This window comes from Mobula hypostoma, chromosome 24 (genome assembly GCF_963921235.1).
Source record: "Mobula hypostoma chromosome 24, sMobHyp1.1, whole genome shotgun sequence".
Taxonomy (NCBI): Eukaryota; Metazoa; Chordata; class Chondrichthyes; order Myliobatiformes; family Myliobatidae; genus Mobula; species Mobula hypostoma.
In genome coordinates, this window is record NC_086120.1 from 26,782,382 (window position 1) to 26,809,775 (window position 27,394).

Consider the following 27,394-nt stretch of genomic DNA (forward strand, 5'->3'; position numbering starts at 1 on the left):
GAGAGGCAACATAGCTTTTCAGAACAGCTTGTTGTTGAGTTCCACTTGGGGATCGGCTGTGCTGGACTGGATGTCTTATATCTGTCACCCTTTTTGATTTTGTCCCCCTATTACAGTGCAATTCATCCCACTGACTGCAATTTTGCCCTATCATTTTCCTGACAGTCTCACTACACCATGCCTCTGCTGATAAACCAACAGCACTACCCTCAGCCCCATCACTCTGGTTTCCATCCCCCTGCCAAGGTAGTTAAAACCCTCCCCAACAGCTCCAGTAAACTTGTCCACAAGGATATTGGTTCCCCTCAGGTTCAAGTGTAACCCATCCCTTTTGTGCAAGTCAGACCTTCCCCAGAAGAGATCCCAATGAGCCAGAAATCTGAAACCCTGCCACTGGCAACAGTTTCTCAGCCACACAGTCATCTGCCAAATCATCCTATTGTTACCCTCGCTGGCACATGGCACAGGCAGCATCCAAAGATTGCTACCTTGGAGGTCCTGCTTTTCGGCTTTCTACTTAACTCCCTAAATTTTCTCTTCAGGACCTCCTTGCTTTCCCTACCCATGCCATTGGTGTCAGTACGTACAAAGACTTCTGGCTGCTCCCCCTCCCCCTTGAGAATGCAAAACATCCCTGACCCCAGCACCTAGGAGGCAATGTACCATCCGGGTTTCTCTATCTCATCCACAGAATCTCGTCTCTATTCCTCTTGTCCCTACTGCAGTCCTCTTTATCTCTCTTCTCTCCTGAGCCACAGCGCCAGACTCAGTGTCAGAGATCCAGCCACTGCAGCTCCCCCCGCCTCCGGTGGGTCATTTCCATCAACAGTATCCAAAACAGTTTACTTATTACTGGGGGGGGGAGTGGGATGGCCACAGGGTATACGCTGTACTGGCTGCCCGCTTCCTTCCCTCTCCTGACAGTCACCCATTTTCCTGCCTCCTGCATCCTAGGAGTGAATACCTCCCTGTAGCTCCTATCTATCGCCTCCTCAGTTTCACGTATGAGCCAAAGGTCTCCAGCTGTGGTTCCAATTCCTTAACACGTTCTCTGAGGAGCTGCAGCTCGGTGCGCCTGGTGCAGATGTGGTTATCTGGGAGGCTGGAGATCATCCAGAACTTCCACATCTCACACAAAATATGCAGCCATTCCTGTTGCTCTAACAATGTACTAACAGACAAAGGGTGAAGAATGAAGAAGAAACTCATCAAATGTTTACCAAGCCTGATAAGCCAAAGTCTCCCCACTCCAACACTGATCCACTCATACAATGTCCACTCCACTTGTCCCTACCTTATTTTTATTTGGCCCTGCTAATGCACAAGACCTCCCGCGCTGATTTTACTGCAACTGCACTGCTGAGAAAAGCCGAGCTAGTTGCTGGAGAAGGAGGGATCGACTCAGACAACGTCCGAACAGAAGGAGTCCATTCAGGTTCTTCAGCCTATTTCAACAGTCTGACCAGTCTGACCGTGACCCAGACCCAGACCCATCCACCTATCTCAACTGCTTACAAACCCTCAGAAATAAGACTTGCCATTGAGCTGACCTCTGGAGCTTATCCTTGAAGAGAGTTTCTTACTTCCAGTGGTTATAGAGGGAGAGCAGGGTGTGCCAGATTAATGGAGGTTGGGTGAAGATTGTGCAACGATAGAGGAAGTCTGACTACAAAGGGTAAAGTTCAGGCCGTATCTGGTAGTATCCAGTCAGTGAGCACGGGGGGGGGGGTGAGTCAGGGAGGGAGTGAAATACAAGGAGCGATGGGTTCGTATTGTTACAAGTCCAGTTGGAGCTGTGTTACACTATAGAGTTACCTCTACCTTAAGAATGCAAGGTCTAAGAATGGCTCAATGCTGCTTTCAGTCCCTTCAAAGCCAGTTTGTGCAAATCTCTATGGTTACAGACAGTCATTTATTGCACATATCATTATTCACAGGATAGGTGTTCTATTAATTGCATTATTAAGAATATATGTGCTAATACTGAGACCATCCCAGTTTCTGAGTCACCTTGTCTGTAAAATCACAGTTTAATCTGCAGTAATCCACATTGAATCAATTCTACTCCCCCTTTAACTGGAAGACAATTGCAATTGCAGTTAAATGCTTTAATTTAGCAAGCTTGAGATCTTAGGTTACTGTTTTGTATGTGAATAGGGTGTACTAGTCTGGCTCTGATTTAATTGAAACACACTTCTCATCACCTAAACCAACCTACTTTCTTTCTCTGTTCCCCACCACTCCTTTTTGGCAGGATCACCCTCTCTGTGACTCCCTTATCAACTTGTCCCTTCCACCAATCTCTTCTTGGCGTCTGTCCCTGTCAGCAGAGCAGGTACTTCACCTCCTCCATCACCACCCTTCATGGCCCCAAACAGTCTTTCCACCTGCAAACACGAGGAAGTCTGCAGATGCTGGAATTTCGAGCAACACACATCAAAGTTGCTGGTGAACGCAGCAGGCCAGGCAGCATCTCTAGGAAGAGGTACAGTCGACGTTTCGGGCCAAGACCCTTCATCAGGACTAACTGAAAGAAGAGCTAGTAAGAGATTTGAAAGTAGGAGGGGGAGGGGGAGATCCAAAATGATAGGAGAAGACAGGAGGGGGAGGGATGGAGCCAAGAGCTGGACAGGTGATTGGCAAAGGGGATATGAGAGGATCATGGGACAGGAGGCCCAGGGAGAAAGAAAAGGGGGGGGGGGGAAGCCCAGAGGATGGGCAAGGGGTATGGTGAGAGGAACAGAGGGAGAAAAAGGAGAGAGAGAAAAAGAATCTGTATATATAAATAAATAACGGATGGGGTACGAGGGGGAGGTGCGGCATTAGCGGAAATTTGAGAAGTCAATGTTCATGCTATCAGGTTGGAGGCTACCCAGATGGAATTTAAGGTGTTGTTCCTCCAACCTGAGTGTGGCTTCATCTTTACAGTAGAGGAGGCCATGGATTGACATTTCAGAATGGGAATGGAACGTGGAATTAAAATGTGTGGCCACTGGGAGACCCTGCTTTCTCTGGCGGACAGAGCGTAGGTGCCACCATTCAGGGCCCCAGAAAGTCCTTCCAGGTGAGGCGACACCTCACCTGTGAGTCGGCTGGGGTGATATACTGTGTCCGGTGCTCCCGATGTGGCCTTCTATATATTAGTGAGACCCGACGCAGGCTGGGAGATCGTTTCGCTGAACACCTACGGTCTGTCCGCCAGAGAAAGCAGGATCTCCCAGTGGCCACACACTGGAGGACCTGAGTTGTAAGGAAAGATTGAATAGGTTAGAACTTTATTCCCTAGAACATGGAAAATTGAGAGGAGATTTGATTGAGGTATACATACAGTAAATGCAAGCAGGCTTTTTTCACTGAGGTTGGTTGAGACTACAACTAGAGCTCATAGGTTAGGGGTGGAAGGTGAAATGTTTAAAGGGAACATGAGGGGAAACTTCTTCACTCGGAGGGTGGTGAGAGCGTGGTACGAGCTGCCAGCACAAGCAGCAGATATAATTTTGGTTTCAACGTTTAAGGGAAGTTTGGGTAGGTACATGAATAGGAGGGGTATGGAGGGCTACAGTCCGGGTGCAGGTTGGTGGGACCAGGCAACTTAAATGGATTGGCACAGACTAGATGGGCTGAAGGGCCTGTTTGTGTGCTATAATTTTCTATGACTATCTGCATTTGTTACATATTTTACCAAAATCCTCTCATCCCTTAAATTCCTTTAAATTCCCTTGTTACTATGTTCTGTATTCACATTTAGCTCTATCTTCCGCCTGTCTTTCTACCACATTACCACTTCCTCTCAGATCACTGAACATAGAACATAGAAATATAGAAATCTACAGCATATTACAGGCCCTTTGGCCCACAATGTTGTGCCGACCAAGTAACCTACTCTAGAAACTGCCTAGAATTTCCCTAGTGCATAGCCCTCTATTTTTCTGAACTCCATGTACCTATCTAAGAGTCTCTTAAAAGACCCTGTTGTATCCGTTTCCACCACCACCACCAGCATGCATTCCATTGATAATGGAAGAATTACAAAGGTTACCAGTTCTGGAAACTAAAACATAAGGAAGGTGATAATGAAAACATATAAGAAATTACCTTCTTTACTCATCAGATTCCTGCATTGGAAGCCTTTTGAGTTCCTTGGTCGTGGAAACCATAGAAAGGGTGCAGAGGAGATTTCCAAGGATGTTGCCTGGATTGGGGAGCATGCCTTATGAGAATAGGTTGAGTGAACTCGGCCTTTTCTCCTTGGAGCAACGGAGGATGAGAGGTGACCTGGAAGAGGTGTATAAGATTATGAGAGGCATTGATTGTGTGGATAGTCAGAGGCTTTTCCCCAGGGCTGAAATGGCTAGCACAAGAGGGCATACTTTTAAGATGCTTGGAAGTAGGTACAGAGGAGATGTCAGGGAGTTTTTTACACAGAGAGTGGTGAGTGCGTGGAATGGGCTGCTGGTGGCAGTGGTGGAGGTGGATACAATAGGGTCTTTTAAGAGACTCCTGGATAGGTATTGTCTTGTATGTTTTCTATGTTTCTTCCCAATTATTACCTTTCTTACTTATTAGATTCCAGTACTAGTAGCCATTGTGTTCTGGCTATCACCTCTTGGCTGTCTCCACCTTCAACCTCCCCTCCTGGCTTCATTTCCTGTTTCTGTATTGCTCCCACCTCTGTCTCTCAACTCTACCCTCCCTGTCCTCTACTAGGCTTAATCTGCTAATCATCCTTCACTCTTCCTCGGTCCAGCAATCGTACCCTGGTCCCCGTCTCACCCCTCCCCTTTACACTGCCTATCCTACTTCTCCACCTTTAGCCTAACTGAGGGCTTTGACCCAAAGAGTCAACAATTCCTCTCCCTCTACAGATGCTGCTCGACCCGTTGATGGCCTCCAGCAGATGATCTGTTGCTCCGAATTCCAGCGTGTCCAGTGTCTTGTCTCTTGAAGCAAACCTTTTCATATCTGTATGCCCGCAATTCCAAAGACATTTCTCTGAGCATAATTATATGAAAGTGATAACATTTGGTCTGTTTTCCCAACACAGATACACATTTAATTAGTGATACAGCATGCTAACAGGCCCTTCCAGCCCAAAGACCTTTGGAATGTGGGACGTAACTGTGGTGCTCAGCAGAAACCCATACAGTCACAGGGTCTCATACTGACTCCTTACATACAGTGGCAGAATAGAACCCAGGTTGCTGGGGCTGCTGTTGTGACTGTGACTGTGAATGAAGCCACCAGCGAGACTCAGCAGGTAGATGTCAAAGTCTTTATTCAGGACCCACACGAGCAGACGGCCATTGGAGTCATGAGAGGGACAGAGGGAGAGGGAGAGGGAGAGAGGGAGAGAGGGAGAGGGAGAGATGGAGAGAGAGGGAGAGATGGAGAGAGAGGGAGAGATGGAGAGAGAGAGAGAGGAAGAGGGAGAGAGAGAGGGAGAGAGGGAGAGAGGGAGAGAGGGAGAGAGAGAAAGGGAGAGAGAGAGGGAGAGAGGAAGAAAGAAAGAGGGAGGGAGGGAGAGGGAGAGAGGGAGAGAGAGAGAGGAGAGAAGGAGGGGGAGAGAGAGGGGGGGAGAGAGAGAGAGGGAGGGAGAGCGGGAGGGGAGAGGGAGAGAGGGAGAGAGGGGAAGAGAGAGAGAAAGGTGGGAGAGAGAAGGAAGGAGAAGGCTGGTAGCTGTTGAAATTAATATTTTCTATCTTGCATCTCCAAGCATGTCGTAACACAGCAGCATTGTTGTGGTAAACACTACATTCCTGTGCCACCTTTGTTACATACAGTAACTCACTGGTGTCTTGCATCTGGCCTCTGCCAGGGAGTGTCTTTACCTGTTTTTCTTGCTCAGCAGTACTGAGAGAAACTCCAACGCACAGGCAATTTATTGTACTTATGCCCTCATTTGTCCAAGAGGAATAATTTGTCCAAGTGGGAATAAACTTCATAATCTTCAAATCACTCATGCTGCTTACCAGATTGGTGCCATTATCTGCTCCAATTTCATTACCTCACAATAGCTTGATTGAATATTCTTCACTTTTTTTTATAAGATTCAAGATTATTTATTGTCATTCTTCAGTAGCGAATGTAAAAAAGAATAAAATGGTTGTTTCTCTGGAACTGATGCAGCATAAAAAAGACTATCAGCATAAAAACACAATAAATAGAAATATGAAAGCAATCTTACAAGTAACCAGGATAAATAGCTATTGAGTGTGGCTGTATATACATAAGATTAGCTTATATACATAGACTGATTGTATATACATGAAGTGACATTATGTGCAGGAGTATCTGAACATGGTGACTAACAGGAAGTGGTAAAGTAAAGTGAACCTTGGCAAGAGGAACTCTTACAGATAGCAGCAGGGCATCTGAAAACACAGTAGGGCAGTGGCTGTGTCAGTGTAGGCAATGGGGTGTAGAGTGTAAGCGTAAAGTGGCTGTGCCTGGGGGAGATGCAAGGTGTTCAGGGGCTGTGGAGAGGAGTGACTGACGTTGATGTCATGGTGGTGGGGGTGTGTTACTCAGCCCGACAGCTCGGGCAGGGGAGGTAGCTGTTTTTGAGTCTGGTAGTCCTGACGTGAATGCTGTGTGACCCCTTCCCTAATGGGAGTGGGACGAGCAGTCCATGAGCAGGGTGGGTGAGATCCCTCATGATATTTCTGGCCTTTTTCCGGCACCTTTCTATATTAATGTCCTTGGTGGCATGGTGATGCATTGGGCAGATTTGACTACCTGTTGTAGAGTAGTACATACCCATCGTGAGAGCTGGTTGTGGTAGTGTAAATGTCAAAGACATCATGTACACAGTTAAGATCTTGAGTAACATTTGCACAACCAGCCCCAAAAATGACCACCAAGATGAAGTCAGGCTTGCTTTAAGCAATTGCCATCCACCGGGGATCGACTCTTCTTTCATTAACAAACATAACTGAGCTTTGTTACAGGCAGAAATCAACATTTATTTAAAATAATAAGAAGTTAACCTGTAGGGTAATGTAATTGTGGAAATGTATGGAATTCACAACCACAGACATTGGGTTGGGGTTCACTTTTAGAGGTGAGTCTGACATGATGAAGTAATTACGTAAAGGACTTGTGACGTGCTTTGCTTTCAGTTTTTGGTGTTCAATAAATGAGTTGCTATGGTTTTTCTGAAACATAAAACATCTCCGCTGTTTTTGTTTGTGAAGCCCCACAAAACCACTCAGAAATACGGACATATCTGCATTCATTCAACAACATCTTACTGGAATAATGTAACTAACCATCATGTGACCTCAAATACCATGGAAACAGTGTTTATTTACTCCATGATGCTATTTGTTATCTTATTTTCACTTCTCTTTTAAAACTTTCCATTGGCCATAGAGGAACATACCATATATACGTATGGTTGAATGACAATTTCGGGCAGGTGGGGCCCATCAGTTTTGGATGGCAGCCCTCCTAGGAGAAGGAAAACTCTGATTTTAAACCTCCGCCACCTTGCGGCCATACCCACCCATGGGTAAGGCTTCAGGAGTAAACCCCGAGGAAGAAATCTGGAGCCGGGGTCCCCAAGGCAGTTCGATGATGTTTACAACTTCACCCTGGCAACCTCTGCGACGACACTGGCGCCAAGCCGTATTGGCACTTGCCCTTCCCTTGGACTACATCAGTGACGTGGAGAGTGTTGCAACGCGGGCAACAACTGGTTCTTCAAATCTTCCCACCCAGGCTTGCGCACCTGGAGAGGACACAGTCCACCGGAAGTGCCAACCCTTCATCAGGACTGGCCAGTTTGAACCAAACTCACTTCACTCCTCAGCTCACCGATCTACCCCGGCTCTCAGCCCAGCAACGAAATGGTTTATCCTTGGTTTGAAATCCCTAACAATTTTTCTCCCTTCCCTACTCTATAATCACTTCCAGTCCTTCAACAGCCTGACATATCTGTGGTTCCCTTCTCCTGTATGAATCTTGTGTCACTGAAATCCGCCCCCACCCCAACTACAGTGCTCATGCCTTCAGCTGCTTCAGCCCTGAATCATTCTGACTCATAACCTTTCTTCCTTTCCCACTCTCCCTCTCTTCCTTTGACACAGTCCGCACAGCTGGACTCTTTGACCAGTTCCAGTATCTACATATGGTGTCAAATCCTGTCTGATTCATGTTCCTGTGATGTGTTTCTACTATGTACCTACCACATGCAGTCGGAGGCACGTTATTCGGTACCTCCTGTAAACAGAGTACGTTCATGATCTCCTGCTGCTGTAGCCTGTCCACTTTGAGGCGCGACATGTTGCACGTTCAGAGATGCTCTTTTTCACACCATTGTCGTAACTTTATTTGAGTGACTGTCGCCTTCCTGTCAGCATGAACTAGTCTGGCCGTGCTCCTCTGACCTCTCGCATCAACAAGGTGTTTTCGTCCCCTGAACTTCTGGGCACTGGATAAGTTTTGTTTCTCACACCATTCTCTGTAAACTCTAGAGACTGTGGTGGATGAAAATCCCAGGAGATCAGCAGTTCCTGAGATACCAAAACCATTCCGTCCAGCACAAACAATCATTCCATGGTTAAGGTCACTTAGATTACATCTCTTCCCCTTTCTGATGATTGGTCTGAACAGCAGCTGAACCTCTTGACCATGTCAGCATGCTTTTATGCATTGAGTTGCTGCCACATTATTGGCTGATTAGAATTAGCATTAATGAACAGGTGCACAGGTGTAGCTAACACAGTGGCCACCAAGTGTCTGGGTACAATGCTGGAGGAACTCAGCAAATCAGGCAGCATCTATGGAGAGGAGTAAACAGTCAATGTTTCAGGCTGAGACCCTCCATCAGGGCTGCCTGAGTTCCTCCAGCATTTTGTGTGTACTGCTCAAGATCTCCAACAGCTGCAGAATCCCTTGAGTGCACTTCTGAGTCAGTTTTGAAGATAACTTCAAATCTCGAGCCTCTGTACCTCCTTTGGCAACTCGATGCTTGACTCCCTCATCAGTTGACCACAGTCAATGCAAATTGGTAATAACGTCAAGGAATAATGCTTTACCCTCTCTGTACTCGGGACTGTGTAGCTAGGTACAGCTCAAATGCTGATGACATTACTGTTTTTGGCTGAATCTCAGATGGCGACAAGGAGGTGTACAGGAGGAGATAGACTGGCTGGTTGAGTGGTGTCGCGACAACAGCTCACAGGCAGCACCAGCAAGACCAAGGAATTGATTCTGGATTTCAGGAAGGGGGAAGCACGGGGAACACACATCAATGCTCTTTGAGGTGGGAACAGTGGAAAGGGTGGGCAATTTCAAGTTCCTGGGTGCCAGCATCGCAGAGGATCTATCCTGTGCCCAACATCTTGATGCATTCACAAAGAAGGCAGACCAACTCTATACTTCATTAGGAGCTTTAAGAAGATTCAGTGCATCACCAAAGACTTTTGCAAGCTTCTACAGCTGCATAGTGGAGGGCATTCTGACCGGTTGCATCACCAGCTGGTACAGAGGCCAGTGTGCAGGACTGAATGAGGCTGCAGAGGGTTTGCTTTGTCATTGGCATAACACTCCCCTCAGAAAGGTGGAATCCATCACTGAGGACCCTCGCTATCCAGGATATACCCTCTTCACCGAACTAGCATCAGGGAGGAGGTACAGGAGCCTGAAGACCCACACTCAATGTCTTAGGAACTCCTTCCCCTCCACCATCACGTTTCCGATTAGTTTATCCATCTTTTGCACTATTTATTTTTGTAACATATAGTAATTTTTATGCCTTCATTGCACTGCTGCCGCAAGACAGCACATTTCAGGACATATGTCAGAGATAATAAACCTGAATCTGATTCTAATTTGTGAATCTCAGGCATTATCAATATTCCCAGAACATTCTACTTTTTCCAGACTTTATTTCATAAGCCTTAGTGCATCAGGTCAGACACGAGTAAGGAGACCTGCTTCTCATTAAAACTCCTTGTTCTCCGTCCTCCAACTTCCTTGTCCTCAGTTGAAGAATTAGCATTCCTGTGTGATGAACAATGAGAGTACTGTGGTAAACCATATATATATAGATTGTAACCGGGTTACCTGTCTGGACATGCCCCTCTGCTGACTGCTCCTGTGGCTCCTCCCACAGACCCCTGAATAAAGGCGATTGTGCCACTGCTCCTCCCTCAGTCCAGGGCAGATACTCAGCATGGTGGAGGTCACATTTTACTGTTAATAAAAGCCTTTCAGCATTTACTCGACTTCCAGTCTTTTGGAGTAATTGACAGTGCATCAAGTACTGAGGGCACAAAGGTTACTGGTGGTTGGGGACATTGATGTCCATTACCAGAAGTGATTTGACACCACTGATTTGCTTTACAGCTTGCACAAAAGAAGGAGGTTATTGGAAACTATTCATCTTGGACCCAATTTATCACTACAGAAGTTCCTAAGGGCAGCTTCCTAGACCCGATTATCTTCAGCTGCTTCATCGGTGACATTCCTTCTGTCAGGAGGTCAGAAGTGCTGATGTTTCCTGATGGAAGGAAACACAATGAAGTTGCCCATGCCTACTTGTACCACACTATAGATGCAGTCAGGCATGGGCTAATGTGGCAAATCACATTTGTGCTACAAAAGTACCAGGCCATAACCATCTCTAACATGTGAAAGTTCAGTCCTCCACCCTTAACATAAAGTAAACTATAAGACATAGAAGAATTTGGCTATTCAGCCCACCGAGTTTGCTCTGCCAATAAATCATGGCTGATTTATTATTCCTCAACCCCATTCTCCTGCCTTTTCCCTGTAACCTTTGACTTCATTACTAATCAAGGGCCTATTAACCTCCACTTTAAATATACCCAATGGCTTGGCATCCACAGCTGTCTATGGTGATGAATTCCACAGATTCACCAACCATCCTCTTGCTAAAGAAATTCCTCCTCATCTCTGTTCTAAAAGGCCGTCTCTGTATTCTAAGGCTGTGCCCTCAGGTCCCAGGCTCCCCCACTGTAAATCAAGTGACATGGAAGACAGCAGGGCTTCACTTCCAGATGAGCTCGATGACTTCTGTGCTCACTTTGACCTTCAGAGCATGGAGAAATCTTTGTGAACCCGCTTCCCTCAAAGATCCCAGGATCTCAGTCTCTGAAGCTGACTTGCGGGCTTTCTTCAGGAGGGTGAATCCATGGAAAGCAGAGTACATGGCCACATAGTGAAGAACTGTGTTGATCAACTGGCTGGTGTGTTCACTGAGATCTTTAACCTCCCGTTTCAGCAGTGTGGGGTACCCACTGCCTTCAACTATACCGGTGGCCAAGAAGAATGTAATGACCTGCCTCTAAACTATTGCCCAGTTGCACTTGCATCCAGAGTGATGAAGTGTTGTGAGAGGCTGGTGATGAAACGTATCAGCTCCTGGCCGAGAGGTGACTTGGATCCACTCCAATTTGCCTACCAGAGCAACAGGTCCACAGCAGATGCCATCTTGCTGGCTCTTCACTCAACCCTGGAACCTCTGGACAACAAAGACACAAACATCGAGATGCTCTTTATCGAACTACAGCTCAACACCATCCCCTGTGTGGATGAGTGTGTGCCAACAACGACCTACTGTATATTCCCAAACCAAGAGCCGTGGATGAGCCAGGAGGTACGTCGTCTGCTGAAGGCTCGATCTGTGGCATTCAAGTCTGGCGACCCAGGCCTGTACCAGAAAACCAGGTATGATTTGCGGAGGGCTATTTCAAGGGCAAAGAGACAATTTCAAATGAGGTTGGAGGCGACATCGGATGCACGGCAGCTCTGACAGAGTCTGCAAGACATTACTTCCTACAAAGCGAAACCCAATAGCATGAGTGGCAGTGATGCTTCGCTACCAGATGAACTCAATGCCTGCTATGCCTGCTTTGAAAGGGAGAATATAACTACAGCTGTGACAATCCCTGCTGCACCTGATGATCCTGTGATCTGTCTCAGAGGCTGATGTTAGGCCGTCTTTAAAGAGAGTGAACCCTTGCGAGCTGGAAGGTCCCAATGGAGTACCTGGTAAGGCTCTGAAAACCTGTGCCAACTAACTAGCGGGAGTATTCAAGGACATTTTCAACCTCTCACTGCTCCGGGCAGAAGTTCCCACTTGCTTCAAAAAGACAACAATTATACCAGTGCCTAAGAAGAATAATGTGGACTGCCTTAATGACTATCGCCCGGTAGCTCTCACATCGACAGTGATGAAATGCTTTGAGAGGTTGGTTATGACTAGACTGAACTCCTGCCTCAGCAAGGACCTGGACCAATTACAATTTGCCTACTGTCACAATAGGTCAATAGCAAACGCAATCACCATGGCTCTCCACACAGCTTTAGACCACCTAGACAACACAAGCACCTACATCAGGATGCTGTTCATCGACTATAGCTCAGCATTTAATACCATCATTCCCACAATCATGATTGAGAAGCTGCAGAACCTGGGCCTCTGTACCTCCCTCTGCAAACGGATCCTTGACTTCCTAACCGAAGACCACAATGTGTGTGGATTGGGGATAATATATCCTCCTCGCTGATAATCAACACTGGTGTATCTCAGGGGTGTGTGCTTAGCCCACTACTCTACTCTCTATATACACATGACTGTGTGGCTAGGCATAGCTTAAATACCATCTATAAATTTGCTGATGATACAACCATTATTGGTAGAATCTCAGGTGGTGACAAGAGGACGTACAGGAGTGAGATATGCCAACTAGTGGAATGGTGCCACAGCAACAACCTGGCACTCAACGTCAGTAAGACGAAAGAGCTGATTGTGGACTTTGGGAAGGGTAAGACGAAGGAACACATACCAATCCTCATAGAGAGATCAGAAGTGGAGAGAGTGAACATCTTCAAGTTCCTGGGTGTCAAGACCTCTGAGGATCTAACCTGGTCCCAACGTATCGATGTAGTTATAAAGAAGGTAAGACAATGGCTATACTTTATTAGGAGGTTGAAGAGAAATACACTCAAAAACATTTATAGTTGTACTGTGGACAGCATTCTGACAGGCTGCATCACTGTCTGGTATGGAGGGGCTACTGAACAGGACTGAAAGAAGCTGCAGAAGGTTGTAAATCTAGTCAGCTCCATCTTGGGTACTAGCCTACAGCGTACCCAGGACAACTTTAGGGAGCGGTGTCTCAGAAAGGCAGCATTTATTATTAAGGACCTCCAGCACCCAGAGCATGCAATACATGATAAATATAGAGAAAAATGGAATTATAGTATATATATATATATATAGGCATCCGTTAGTCTCGTGAGACCATGGATTTGCGCCTGGGAGGGTTGGAGGGTTTCCAGGGCGCAGGCCTGGGCAATGTTGTATGGAAGACTGGCAGTTGCCCATGCTACAAGTCTTCCCTCTCCACGTCACCGATGTTGTCCAAGGGAAGGGCATTAGGGCCGATACAGCTTGGCACCCGTGTTGTCGCAGAGAAATATGTACTTAAGTGCCTTGCTCAAGGACACAACACGCTGCCTCAGTTGGGGCTCAAACTAGCGACCTTCAGGCCAACGCCTTAATGACTTGGCCACGCGCCAACACAGTAAGTATATACTCTATGTGTATATTAAATAGTTAAGTTAAATAAGTAGTGCAAGAACAGAAATAAATGAAAATAAAGTTGTGAGGGAGCATACATAGATTCGATAGGATTTGGCATGACATCTGAAACTTTGACAAACGTCTATAGAGTGGAGAGTATATTGACTGGCTGCATCATGGCCTGAAATGGAAACACCAATACCCTTAAATGGAAAATCCTACAAATGGTAATTGTTTTGGCCCAGTACATCACCCTCTCAACCACTGAGCACATCTACATGGAGCGCTGTCGTAGAAGGGCAGCGCCATCATCGGGGATCACCATTACCCAGGTCATGCTCTCTTCTTGCTGCTGCCATCAGGTAGAAGGTAGAAGAGGCCCAGGACTTGGACCACCAGGTTAAAGAACAATTACTAACCTTCAAACATAAGGCTCTTGAATAAAAGGGGATAATTACACTCAATTACACTTGCTCCATTGTTGAAATGTCCCCACAACCAATGATCTCTCATTATCTCATGTTCTTGTTATTCATTTCTATGTATTTATATTTGCATTTGAACAGATTGTTGTCTCTGCACTCTGGTTGATCTTTCATTGAACCTGTTATAATTATATTCTATAGATTTGCTGAGTATGCCCACAGGAAACTGAATCTCAGTTGCCTGTAAGAAATATTCACCCTCCTTGGAAGTTTTCATGTTTTATTCTTTTACTATATTGAATCAGTAGATTTAATTTGTCTTTTTTTGACACTGATCAACATAAAAAGACTCTTTCATGTCAAAGCGAAAACAGATCTCTACAAAGTGATCTAAATTAATTACAAATATAAAACACAAAATAATTGATAGCATTAGTATTCACCCCCCTTCAAGTCAATATTTAGTAGATGCACCTTTGGCAGCAATTGCAGCTTTGAGTGTGTGTAGACAGGTCTCTATCAGCTTTGCACATCTGGACACTGCAATTTTTCCCCATTCTTCTTTACAAAACTGCTCAAGCTCTGTCAGATTGCATGGGGATCATGAGTGACAGCCCTTTTCAAGTCCAGCCACAAATTCTCAATTGGATTGAGGTCTGGACTCTGACTTGGCCACTCCAGGACATTAACTTTGTTGTTTTCAAACCATTCCAGTGTAGCTTTGGCTTGATGCTTGGGGTCATTGTCTTGCAAGAAACAAATCTTCTCCCAAGTTGCAGTTCTCTTGCAGACTGCGTCAGGTTTTCCTCCAGGATTCCCTGTATTTTGCCGCATTCATTTTACCCTCTACTGTCACAAGCCTTCCAGGGCCTGCTGCAGTGAAGCATCCCCACAGCATGATGCAGCCACCACCATGCTTCATGGTAGGGATGGTGTGTTTTTGATGATGTACAGTGTTCGGCTTACACATTTAATCCGATGGCCAAAAAGCTCAATTTTGGTTTAATCAGACCATAGAACCTTCTTCCAGCTGACTTTGAAGACTCCCTTCTATGCTCTGGCAAGCTCTAGCTGGGATTTCATGTGAGTCTTTTTCAACAGTAAGTGTTTTTTTCTTTCTCTTTGCCACTCTCCCATGAAGCTGCGACTGGTGAAGCAGCCGGGCAACAGTTGTTGTATGTGCAGTCTCTCCCAATTTAGCCACTGAAGCTTGTAGCTCCTTCATAGTTGTCATAGGTCGCTTGGGGACCTCCCTCGCTAGTCCCCTTCTTGCACAGTCATTCACTTTTTGAGGACAGCCTGCTCTAGGCAGATTTACAGCTGTGCCAAATTCTTTCCACTTCTTGATGATTGACTTAACTGTACTCCAAAGAATATCTGAACAACATACAGTTGCTTGGATTTCAAGCATCTACAGATTTTCTCTTGTTTGTGATTGGATTTCCAAGGGATATTCAGTAACCTGGAAATGTTCTTGTGTCCATCTCCTGACTTGTGCTTTTCAATAACCTTTTCACAGAGATATTTGGTGTGTTCTTTAGTCTTCAAGATGTAGTTTTTGCCAGGATACTGACTCACCAGCAGTTGGACCTTCCAGACATTACATTGAATTGTATTTTACCACAATTATTGAAACACCCTGACTGCACTCCATTTAACTAATTGTGTGACTTTTAAAACCAATTGGCTGCACCAGTGATGAATAGGTGTGTCATATTAAGGGTGGGGGGGGGGGAAGATGAATGCTTATGCAATCAATTATTTTGTATTTTATATTTGTGATTAATTTAGATCACTTTGTAGAGATCTGTTTCCACTTTGAAACAAAGGAGTCTTTTTCTGTTGATCAGTGTCAAAAAAAGACAGATTAAATCCACTGTGATTCAATAAAAAATGAAAGCTTCCGGGGGCGGGGGGTGGGGTGGTGAATACCTTTTATATGCAAAGTATTTAATAAATACTTTGAATTTGAACTTTGAATTTTAGAGGGAACATTCTCTCCAAGTCCACTCTATGCAGGCCTTTCAATATTCTTCAATAGTTTTGCTAGCAATGCATCAGGTCCTGAAAAAACAATTGCCAAAAACAAAACCCCATGTCAATTTTAATCTTGTACTGCGGCACTCCCATGAGTTGGGCAAGTTACTGCTGGTTGTCAAGCTCTGAGTCATTCCTTGGTTAGGTTGCAATAAGAAATTGAACAATACAAACCACCTACTCCAATATTTACTCACTGACTTTAATTGAAGCTCGTTGTGAATATATTGAGGCTTTATTCATTCTTTTTCTGAATCAATGTGTACAGTGATAAAACTACTACGCACAAACATCAATTGAAATTATTTATCCAGTTCTGCTCAGCTAATCTCCACACCTCTCTCTAACTACATGTATTATGTGGCCTTGGTGACTGCTGCGATTTCTTCCCTCAATTAATTGCATTCTGCCTTATGTTCAAAGTCTTACCCTAGCGTACTGTACATCTCCTCATTTAAGAGCCTCCTTCTGTTCAGCCTATATCTCCGTCTTTATTTGGGAGATAATTGTTGTCTGACTTTGTGCTAAGAGCCGGAAATGTTTATTTATACTAAAGTACTCAATTATCTAGTCTGTGCTATCCTGTTCTGGGCATGGTTAGATCAAATAGCCTAGGACAGTACAGCCCACTGCAGGCTCTTCGGTCCATGATTTTGAGCCAACCTTTTAGCCAAGATCAACCTAACCTTCCCTCCCACATAGCCTTCCATTTTTCTTTCATCTGTGTGCTTCTCTATGAGTCTCTTAAGTATCTCTAAAGTATCTGCCTCTACCATCACTCCTGGTAGTGTGTTCCATATGCTTACCTCTCTCTGTGTAAAAAAAAACTTTCTACTGGATCGCCAACAGGTGGTAAGGTTGGGCTCCCTCACCTCTGCCCCTCTGCCCCACAACACAGGTGCCCCTCAGGGTGGTGTCCTGAGTCCCCTCCTCTACTCCCATTACACCCGCAACTATGCTGCCACACACAGCTCCAATCTGCTGATCAAATCTGCAGATGACACGACATTGATCGGTCTTATTTCTAGTGATAATGAGACAACCTACTAGGAGGGGTTAGCACCCTGACACAGTGGTGTCAGGAAAGCAACCTCTCCCTCAATGTCCAAAAAACAAAAGAGCTGACCGGGAATTAAAGGAGGAACAGAGACAGGCTCGCCCCGATAAAGAGGCCAATGGCAGATACATTATCTCTGGCTCTTCACACAGCTTTAGACCACCTAGACAACAGAAGCACCTACGTCAGGATGCTGTTCATCGACTATAGCTCAGCATTTAATACCATCATTCCCACAATCCTGATTGAGAAGTTGCAGAACCTGGGCCTCTGTACCTCCCTCTGTAATTGGATCCTTGCTTCCTAACCCGAAGACCACAGTCTGTACAGATTTGTACATATCCTCTTCGCTGATGATCAACATTAGCGCACCTCAGGGGTGTGTGCTTAGCCCACTGCTCTACTCTCTATATACCCATTACTGTGTGGCTAGGCATAGCTAAAATACCATCTATAAATTTGCTGACGATACAACCATTATTGGTAGAATCTCAGGTGGTGACAAGAGGACGTACAGGAGTGAGATATGCCAACTAGTGGAATGGTGCCACAGCAACAACCTGGCACTCAACGTCAGTAAGACGAAAGAGCTGATTGTGGACTTCAGGACGGGTAAGTTGAAGGAGCACATACCAATCCTCATAGAGGGATCAGAGGTGGAGGGAGCGAGCAGCTTCAAGTTCCTGGGTGTCAAGATCTCTGAGGATCTAACCTGATCCCAACATATTGATATAGTCATAAAGAAGGCAAGACAGTGGCTATACTTTATTAGGAGTTTGAAGCAATTTGACATGTCAACAAACACACTCAAAAACTTCTATAGATGTACCATGGAGAGCATTCTGACAGGCTGCATCACTGTCTGGTGTGGGGGGTGGGGAGGGCTATAGGACATCTTCAGGGAGCGGCGTCTCAGAAAGGCAGCATCCATTATTAAAGACCCCCAGTACCCAGGGCATGCCCTTTTCTCACTGTTACCATCAGGTAGGTGTCAGAGTACATACGTGTAACCACATACAACCCTGCAAGTCTTTTTTGCAGGCATACTTAGAAACATAGAAACATAGAAAATAGGTGCAGGAGTAGGCCATTCGGCCCTTCGAGCCTGCACCGCCATTCAGTATGATCATGGCTGATCATCCAACTCAGAGCCCTGTACCGGCCTTCCCTCCATACCCCCTGATCCCTTTAGCCACAAGGGCCATATCTAACTCCTTCTTAAGTATAGCCAGTGAACTGGCCTCAACTGTTTCCTGTGGCAGAGAATTCCACAGATTCACCACTCTCTGTGTGAAGAAGTTTTTCCTCATCTCGGTCCTAAAAGGCCTTTATCCTTAAACTATGACCCAATGTATAGACCAGGAATTGTAAACTTTAAACAAACTGTGCAAATGCAGATAATAAATAAATAGCAATAAATAACAAGTATGAAATAACAAGATAACAAAGTCCTTAAATGAGTGTAGTTATCCCTTTTGTTCAAGAGCCTGATGGTTGAGGGCTAGTAGCTGTTCTTGAACCTGGTGGTGTGAGTCCTGAGGCTCTTGTACCTTCTACCTGATGGCAGCAATGAGAAAACAGCATGGCCTGGGTGGTGAGGATCTTTGATTAGATTATGAGGACACTCAGTCAACTTTTTATTGTCATTTAGTAATGCATGCATTAAGAAATGATACATTATTCCTCCGGTGTGATATCACAAAACACAGGACAGACCAAGACTGAAAAAACTAACAAAACCACATAATTATAACATATAGTTACAACAGTGCAACAAAACCATAACTTGATGAAGAACAGAACATGGCCCAGTAAAAAATTCAAAGTCTCTCGAATGTCCCACATCTCATGCAGGCGTGAGAGGGAAGAAAACTCTCCCTGCCATGCCCGACCACAGTCCGACTCTGAGTCATCCGAAAACTTCGAGCCTCCGATCAGCCCTCCGACACCGAGTACCGAGCACCATCGCTATCTGAATGATTCGACCTCAATCTCAGTCGCCAGCAGCAGGCAAAGTCGGGGATTTTGGGGCCTACCCTCCGGAGATTCTCGATCGTGCAGTAACAACAGCAGCGAACGGGCGTTTCAGAAATTTCTCCAGATGTTCCTCTGTGCTTTCACATCTGTCTCCATCAAATCAGAATTGATGATGGATGCTTGCTGCTTTTCTAGAGCTTTCTTTACTCCAAAGAGAAAAGCTCAACTTGTCCTTGTAAGACATGCTCTGTAATCCAGTCAGTGTTCTAATAAACCTCTTCCGCACCCTCTCTAAAGCTTCCACATCCTTCCTATAATGAGGCAACCAGAAGTGAACACAATGCTCCAGGTGTAGACTAACCAGGGTTTTACAGAGCTGCAACATTACCTTGTGGCTTTTGAACTCAATTCCCCAACTAATGAAGGCCAACGCACCATACACCTTCTTAACCATCCTTTCAAATTGCTCAGCAATCTTGAGAGATCCATGGACTCGACTCTAAGGTTACTCTGTACCTTCACACTGCTAGCAATCCTGCCATTATTGTTGTAGTCTTCCTTCAAGTCTGACCTTCCAAAGTGTATTGCTTCACATTTCCCTGCATTCAACTCTATCTGCCACGTCTCAGCCAGGCTCTGCATCCTATGAGTGTCCTGTTGCGACGTATGAGGCCATGGACAGACATGTTGGTATGGAAATGGGAATTCGAATTGAAATGGGTAGCCTGACCTGTTGAGTTCCTCCAGCATTTTGTGTGTGTTGCTTGAGACTATACATCGGGCCTAAGCAGTCCTCTTCTACCATTGTCCTCCTCTATTTGGCAGAACTGGTTCTTCCCCCTCAACAATTTCTCTAAAAACCAAGGTGCAGCTACAGGCACGCCCCAGCTACGGCTTCTTGTTTGCCAGCCATGCAGAGCAGTCCATGTTCCAAGCCTACACTGGTAATGATCCCCAACTCTTTCTCTGCTACCTGGCAGCTTCTTTTTGCACCAATACTGAGTGCATTAATTTCAGCAACTTTGCCGCCAACCACCACACCACCCTCAAAATTTACTTGATCTACCTCTGACACCTATCTCACCTTTCTTGGTCATCTCTGGAGGCAGGCTACCTACTGGCATCTTTTGCAAACCTGTCGGCTCTCACATCATGACTATGCCTCTTTCTGCCCTGTCACTTGTGGAAATGCTACTCTCTTCTCTCGTTCCTCCGTCTCTGCAGTATCTGTTCTCTGGATGAGGCTTTCCATTCTAGAGCAGGTGAGGTGTCCTTTTAAATAAAAAATGGTGTTCCTGTTCCACCACCAACGATGCTGCCCTCACCTGCATCCCCTCCTCAGATGCTGCCTGACCTGGTGAGTTCCTCCAGCATTTTGTGTGTGTTGCTCTGAAAGAAAAACATTGTCGGTACAGCTGTTGGGAGGATGCTTTATTGGCAGCTGCCTGCAAGGTTTGAGGGCAGAGGATCCCAGGATGGGTGCGGATGCCCACCTCATCCGGGACATCAGAACCATGGCATAGACCCAATGTTGCTTGAAGAAATCAAAGAGCTTCTGCTGGACCTTGGATGTAAAAGTCAAGGGTGGCTCCAAGGTGACCAAATGGTATCACGTCATTGAAGCCACTAGTTTCTATGGACGTGCAGTTGAGAGCATCCTAACCCGCTGCACCTATGTGTGGTACCGAAACTGCACCGTAGTGGACAAGAGGGCTTTGCAATGGGGAGTTAAAATTGCCCAGGGAATCACCAACACCAGCCTACCTGCCATCAAGGACAGATGTACTGTGGAGAGAAGTGCAGGGAAAAGGCCAGCAGTATCATGGCCTTGCTCATGGACTGTCTGCCCCGCTCCCACCAGGGACGAGTCTACGTGGCATCTGTGCCACGATCACCAGGCTGAAAAACAGGTACTCCCCCTAAGCCATCAGGATGATCAGCACCTCCACCCATTAGCCCAGCCCACCACCACTACTCATGTACAGATACTCCTGTACCTAGCACCACCTAATGTACATACAATCAGTCTACGTATGTAAAGTAATCTTATATATTTATATTTCTTGTGCTTTTATTGTGTTCTTTACACCTATTGTGTTTTTCTAATATTGCAAAGTAAAAAAATTTCCTTTACACTTGTGTACTGATCAATGGCGATGAGCAATCCTGAATCTTGAGTTGTTTATGACAAGTCCTCAGCCATTCTTGGTACCTCCAGAAGGCAATATCCATTACAAATGACCTTCACCCATCCAGAACATGCCTTCTTCTCCTTTCCACCACCAGGGAGGAGGTACAGGAGCTTGAAGACCCACACTCAACTGTATAAGAACAGTTACTTCCCCTTTCTGAAGGGTCTATGAACTTGTAAACATTGTCTCGCTATTCCTCTTCGACATTGCTTGTTTTTTGTTGTAACTTATAGTAATTTGTTACGCTTGCACTGTACAGCTTTCACAAAACAACAAACTTCACCACACGTCAGTGACAATAAACCTGATTCTGATTCTGATTTTGACCTTCCCGTCGCCAAATAGATACGCACGTTGTCATTTTCCAGGACATTTCAGAAGATGCGTGGGACTCCATACGCAGCCGTTCAGCTCCAGGGTCTTGGCTCTTGATAGCTAAAGGAGGGCATCAATTAGCTTTCTACAGACGTACCGTGACGAGCGTTCTGACAGGCTACATCACTGTCTGGTGAGGGGTGGGGAGGCCTACTGCTCAGGATCGAAGTAAGCTTCAGAGAGTTGTAAAATTAGCCAGCTCCATCATAGGCACTAGCCTCCGCAGTGTCCAGGGCATCTTCTAGAAGCCCATCACCCAGGTCATGCCTTGTTCTCATTGCTACCATCAGGAAGGAGACGCAGGAGCCTGAAGACGAGCAATCAACGATGCAGGAACAGCTTCTTCACCTTTGCTATCCAAATTCTGAATGGACATTGAACCCATGAACACTATCTCACTACTTTTTAAAATTTTTGTTTTTGCACTACACATTCAATTTAACTATTTAATGTATATATTTACTGTAATTCTCATTTTAAAATATTATCATGTATCGCATTGTACTGCTGTTAACAAATTTCACAACATATGCCAGTGATTTGATTTGATATTCCACAATATTTCAAATATGCCAGTGATATTAAAGCTGACTGTGACTTTACTCTGAGCTCCCCAGTACCACTGGAGCATGTAGTTTCAAGGGACCATTCTGCCTGATCTTTGGCAAGCTTTCCCATAAAACTCTGCCCCTGTCATGGCTTGATACAAACTCCTTGAAACCCCCCAAAAAACTCCCGACTAAATTTTAAGACTGATCAGTCAGCCACCCAGCTGGGCATACAGCTGAGCGACTTTGCAGACCCCACTCTCCTGCCAGTCCAAAACTATGCTTACCCCTAATTGAAATAGTTAGAACAAAAATATTAGAAAAAGGGTAGGTGAATGGGGATATGATAAGGAGAAAGACCAAGAGGTCAGTCCACTCTGAGAGCAGCAAATAGCGTTTTTGCAATGGACCATTGACTGGAGATTAGTTGAAAACTGCCTCAGTTTTACCAAAGTTCCAAAGTACACAAACACTCCACACATAGTCAGTCCCACCCTATGATTTTATAGATATACACCAGGCTTTCCTATAATTCATTTTGTGGGATCGTCGCTATGGGAATAGAAAACCTGATCAGTCAGTTCTATTGTTAAGTTAATATTTGAAGAAACTCTACTGTGTTAACAAAGGCTAGGCTTGACTGCTTTTGCATGCAAATTGAATTGACTTTATTACTTACATTCATCACGCACATGAGGAGTAAAAATATTTAGTTATGTCTCCGTCTAAAAGTGCAATTAATAGCAATGTGTAATGAATACTATGTACAACAGGACAGTCAATATAATGTGGAAATACAATTGTATCAGCATGAATTAATCAGTCTGATGACCTGGTGGAAGAAGCTGTCCTGGAGCATGCTGGTCCTGGCTTTTTTGCCGTGGTACCATTTCCCAGATGGTAGCAGCTAGAACAGTTTGTGGTTGGGGTGCCTTGGGTCCTCAATAATCCTTTGGGCCTTTTTTACACACCTGTCTTTGTAAATATACTGAATAGTAGGAAGTTCACATCTATAGATGTGCTGAGCCCTCTGCATCACTCTCTGCAGAGTCCCGCGATTGAGGGAAGAACAGTTCCCATACCAGGCAGTGATGCAGCCAGTCAGGATGCTCTCAATCATGCCCCTATAGAAAGTCCTTAAGATCTGTGTACCCATACCAAACTTCTTCAACCGTCTGAGTACTCTGAGCAGTCTTGTTCTCTAAGGTTGATTCTGCCTTTCTAAAAGTGTAGATCAGATCTTTGGAATGAGCTGTTCAAGACAGCAAAGTTCAGTGCAATTCAGATCTGATAACAGGGAATTAGTCTGTCTAGGGTGGTTGTTGTGAGAAGTGAAGGGCATTCAGCTCCCATGGGACCTCTCCAGCCTTAAATTAGATAAAAGGTTGGTCAGTCGGCTAACCCTTTTTCATCCAGATGTGTTCATACTCAATAACGTTCCTTTGATCTCAGTGTGGAAAGTCCAGATTGATCCAAGTCTTGAGGTTGAATGTTGGTTTGCATTTTCCAGTTTGTAAGAAGAAGTGTTATTTGCCATCACCTCTCTATGGCCTGCATTTAGTTATAAACAGTGCACTTGTTCATAAGTTCCCTCACATCGTACACCTTCCCTCTATCTAGCTTTCTGTATCTATGCCATCACCTTTCAACCACCTCCATTCAAAGGTGTACAAAGTTAAACTTAGAAAATGGATTGCACAGTGATTTTTAATTAGTTATGCAGTCCAGAATGCATTGTACTCAGAATAGGTTCTTCTACTGAGTATCTCCATGTAAAATTGTGCCAAATGCAAGATTTGGCCAGATACCTCAGTGTGTGACCCACATGAGCTTATCTGATGCTTTCACCACACCAGGTGTGGACTTAATCTTGTAACTTATTGCTCAACAAATACAATAAATAACATGATTAATTCCACACCTAGTGCAGTAAAGACACTTTTAAGGTACATGCCCAGTGTTGTGAAAACCAGTTTATGGAGATCACAAATATATGCAGTGATCGTTGTGGAATTATGAACATTATGTGCTACATTTTTTGTTTTCCTTGCTACTTAAATGCGTACTCTCATGACATTGGGACACCTAACTAGGCAAACTCAGCTGTACTCCCTTGGCCGCTCGTCCCCACCAGTTCAGACTCCACTCACACTAATTGCTGATACAGTGAGCGCTATCGAATCAAGACAAACTAACGACAGCATTATTTCCAATCTTCTTTTTTTTTTGGCGTGTGCGTGCCTGTGCGTCCGTGCGTGTGCGCGATGATGTCTTTTTCATGCCTTTACAAGGTGCTGAGCGAGACTGTGTGGCGCGCCACTCCCCACACAGACACTTTGGCAGTATTTTTCCGTTTATTTTACGCAGTGGAGTTGCGATCTCGACACTCAACCCGGCACGGATGGAAAGCGTACTCGGGAGCAGCTCCGACTGGGTTTGAACCCGGGAACCTCCGTTCCGGGGTCTGGCGCTGATGTCATTGCGCCACCAGCTGACCCTATTTCCAATCTTCTGTATTTCAGTGTCAACAGTATAAGGGAAACATTCCATTAAATTTCTTGATCATTTTTGCACTAGCTCCCCAGCGTTTAGTGATCTATTTACATCACCGGCAGGTGGTAAGAGTGGACTCCCTCATCTCTACCCCTCTGACTCAACACAGCAGCCCCTCAGGGCTGTGTACTAAGTCCCCTCCTTTACTCCCTTATACCCATGACTGTATTGCCACCCACAGCACTAATTTGCTAATTAAATTTGCTTGACGACACTATGTTGATTGGCCTAATCTCAAACAATAACGGGTGGCCTACAGGGAAGAACTCATCTCTCTGACACAGTGCTGTCAAGAAAACAATCTCTCCTTCAATGTCACAAAAACAAAGGAGCTGGTTGTGGGTTACAGGAGGAATGGAGACGGGCTTACCCCTATCGACATCTGTGGATCTGGGGTTGAGAGGGTAAACAGCTTTAAGTTCCTTGGCATCCACATCACCGAGGATCTCACGTGGTCTGTACAAATCAGCTGTGTGGTGAAAAAGGCACAACAGCACCTCTTTCACCTCAGATGGTTGAAGAAGTTTGGTATGAGCCCCCAAATCCTAAGAATTTTCTACAGGGGCACAAATGAGAGCATCCTGACTGGCTGCATCACTGCCTGGTATGGGAACTGTACCTCCCTTAATCGCAGGATTCTGCAGAGAGTGGCGCGGACAGCCCAGCGCATCTGTAGTCATGAACTTCCCATGATTCAGAACATTTACAAAGACAGGCATGGGAAAAGGGCCCAAAGGTTCATTGGGGACCCGTGTCACCCCAACCACAATCTATTCCAGCTGCTACCATCCAGGACACGGTACCGCAGCATAAAAGCCAGGACCAACAGGCTCCGGGACAGTTTCTTCCACCAGGCCATCTGACTGATTAACTCACGCTGATCTGAGTGTATTTCCATATTACATTGACTGTTCTATTGATTATAAATTATTATAAATTACTATGATTGTACATTACACACTTAGACGGAGATGTAATGTAAAGATTTTTACTCCTCATGTATGTGAAGGATGTAAGAAATAAAGTCAATTCAATTCAATGTACATGCTAACCTATGAACTTTCTCATACAGTCCAGTTTGTTACTTTCAGGAAGATATGCCAGTGTTGAGCACGTGGCCAAGTGGTTAAGGCGTTCGTCTAGTGATCTGAAGGTCACTAGTTCGAGCCTCAGCTGTGGCAGCGTGTTTGAGTCCTTGAGCAAGGCACTTAACCACACATTGCTCTAGTGTCTGTGCCAGGAGTGGCACCCCACACAGACTTCCAATCTGCACATTGTAAGGCATGAAAATGCCCGACGCAGGCCTCTCATGGTCTGCGTCGACGTTCCCTCCCCTCCTTTCCCGTTTGCCCTGCCAAAGTAGGGGACATCACTCTTCCCCACTCTTTTGTTCAGCTGCCTGCTAAAACCACTCTCTGTTTAGTCTCCTTCCAGATCCCTCATCAGCCACATGCTGTGACTGGATAATGTGCCTGTTGGAATCTTACAAAATCAGAATCAGGTTTAATATCACTGGCATATGTTGTGAAATTCGTTGGCAGTAGCCATACATTTCAATACATACTAATAGAAGAAAAACAAACTGTGACTCCTATGTAAAACAGTTAATTTAAATAAGTAGTGCAAAAATAAAATTAAAAAAGTAGTGAGGTAATTTTCAGGGGGTTCGGTTCAACGTCCATTCAGAAACCGGGTGGCCGAGGAGAAGAAACTGCTCCTGAATGGCTGAGGTTGCACCTTCAGGCTCCTGTACCTCCTTCCCGATGGCTTCTGCTCCAGGCTCCTTGTATTCCATTCTGAAGAAATGCAACAGAATGAAGCACCCACCTACTTTACTGTAAGGTTGGTTATCAGAGGTGTGATGGATATTCACTTTCCAGGGCCCAAGAGGTTTATTGCTAACCTCACCTATTAGCACAGCAGCATGACCTTTCTAAGGGTCGGAGTTGTTTCTGACAAAGTTTAATTTCTAATTAATATTCCTTGCTCAATTTCTTGTTGAAAACAAATGAACAATGAGGTCTTACAGGCCCATGTTTAATCAATATAAGACAATATTGTTAAACGACCATAAGACATAGCAGCAGAATTAGACCATTTGGCCCATAAGTCTGCTCCGCCATTCAATCATGGCTGATCCTTCTTTCCTCTCCTCAGTCCCAGTCCCCAGCCCTCTCCCCATAACCTATGATCTCGTGTCCAATCAGGAACCAATCAATCTCTGCCTTCAATGCTCCCAACAACCTGGCCTCCACAGTGCCTGTGGTAATAAATTCCACAAATTCATCACCCTCTGGCTAAAGAAATTTCTATGCCTCTCTGTTTAAAATGGACGTCCCTTTATCCTGAGGCTGTGCCCTCCTGTCCTAGACTCTCCCACCATGGGAAACAACATCCTTTCCACATCTACTCTGTCTAGTCCTTTCAACATTCAGAAGGTTTCAATGAGATCCCCCCCACCATCCTTCTAAATTCCAGCGAGTACAATCCCAGAGCCATCAAATGGACCTCATATAATAACCCTTTCTTTCCCAGAATCATCCTTGTTGATCTCCTATAGACCCTCTCCAATGCCAGCACATCTGATCTTAGATGAGGAGCCCAAAACTGTTCACAATACTCAAGGTGAGGCCTCACCAGTGCCTTATAAAGCCTCAGCATCACATCCCTGCTCT

The 27,394-nt window shown here is 45.2% G+C and overlaps 2 protein-coding genes across 2 annotated transcripts in view; one reads left to right on the top strand and one right to left on the bottom strand.

The window, feature by feature from the left end:
• Positions 1–1,583, bottom strand: part of LOC134337312 (protein S100-A1-like) — a 65,775-nt gene extending 64,192 nt beyond the window's left edge. The window contains exon 1 of the mRNA XM_063032215.1: positions 1,551–1,583. The gene's annotated coding sequence lies outside the window, so the exon portion shown is untranslated. The remainder of the gene's footprint in view (positions 1–1,550) is intronic.
• LOC134337313 (protein S100-G-like) overlaps positions 1–27,394 on the top strand; it is a 77,991-nt gene that overhangs the window by 39,139 nt on the left and 11,458 nt on the right. The gene's annotated exons all lie outside the window — the stretch shown is intronic.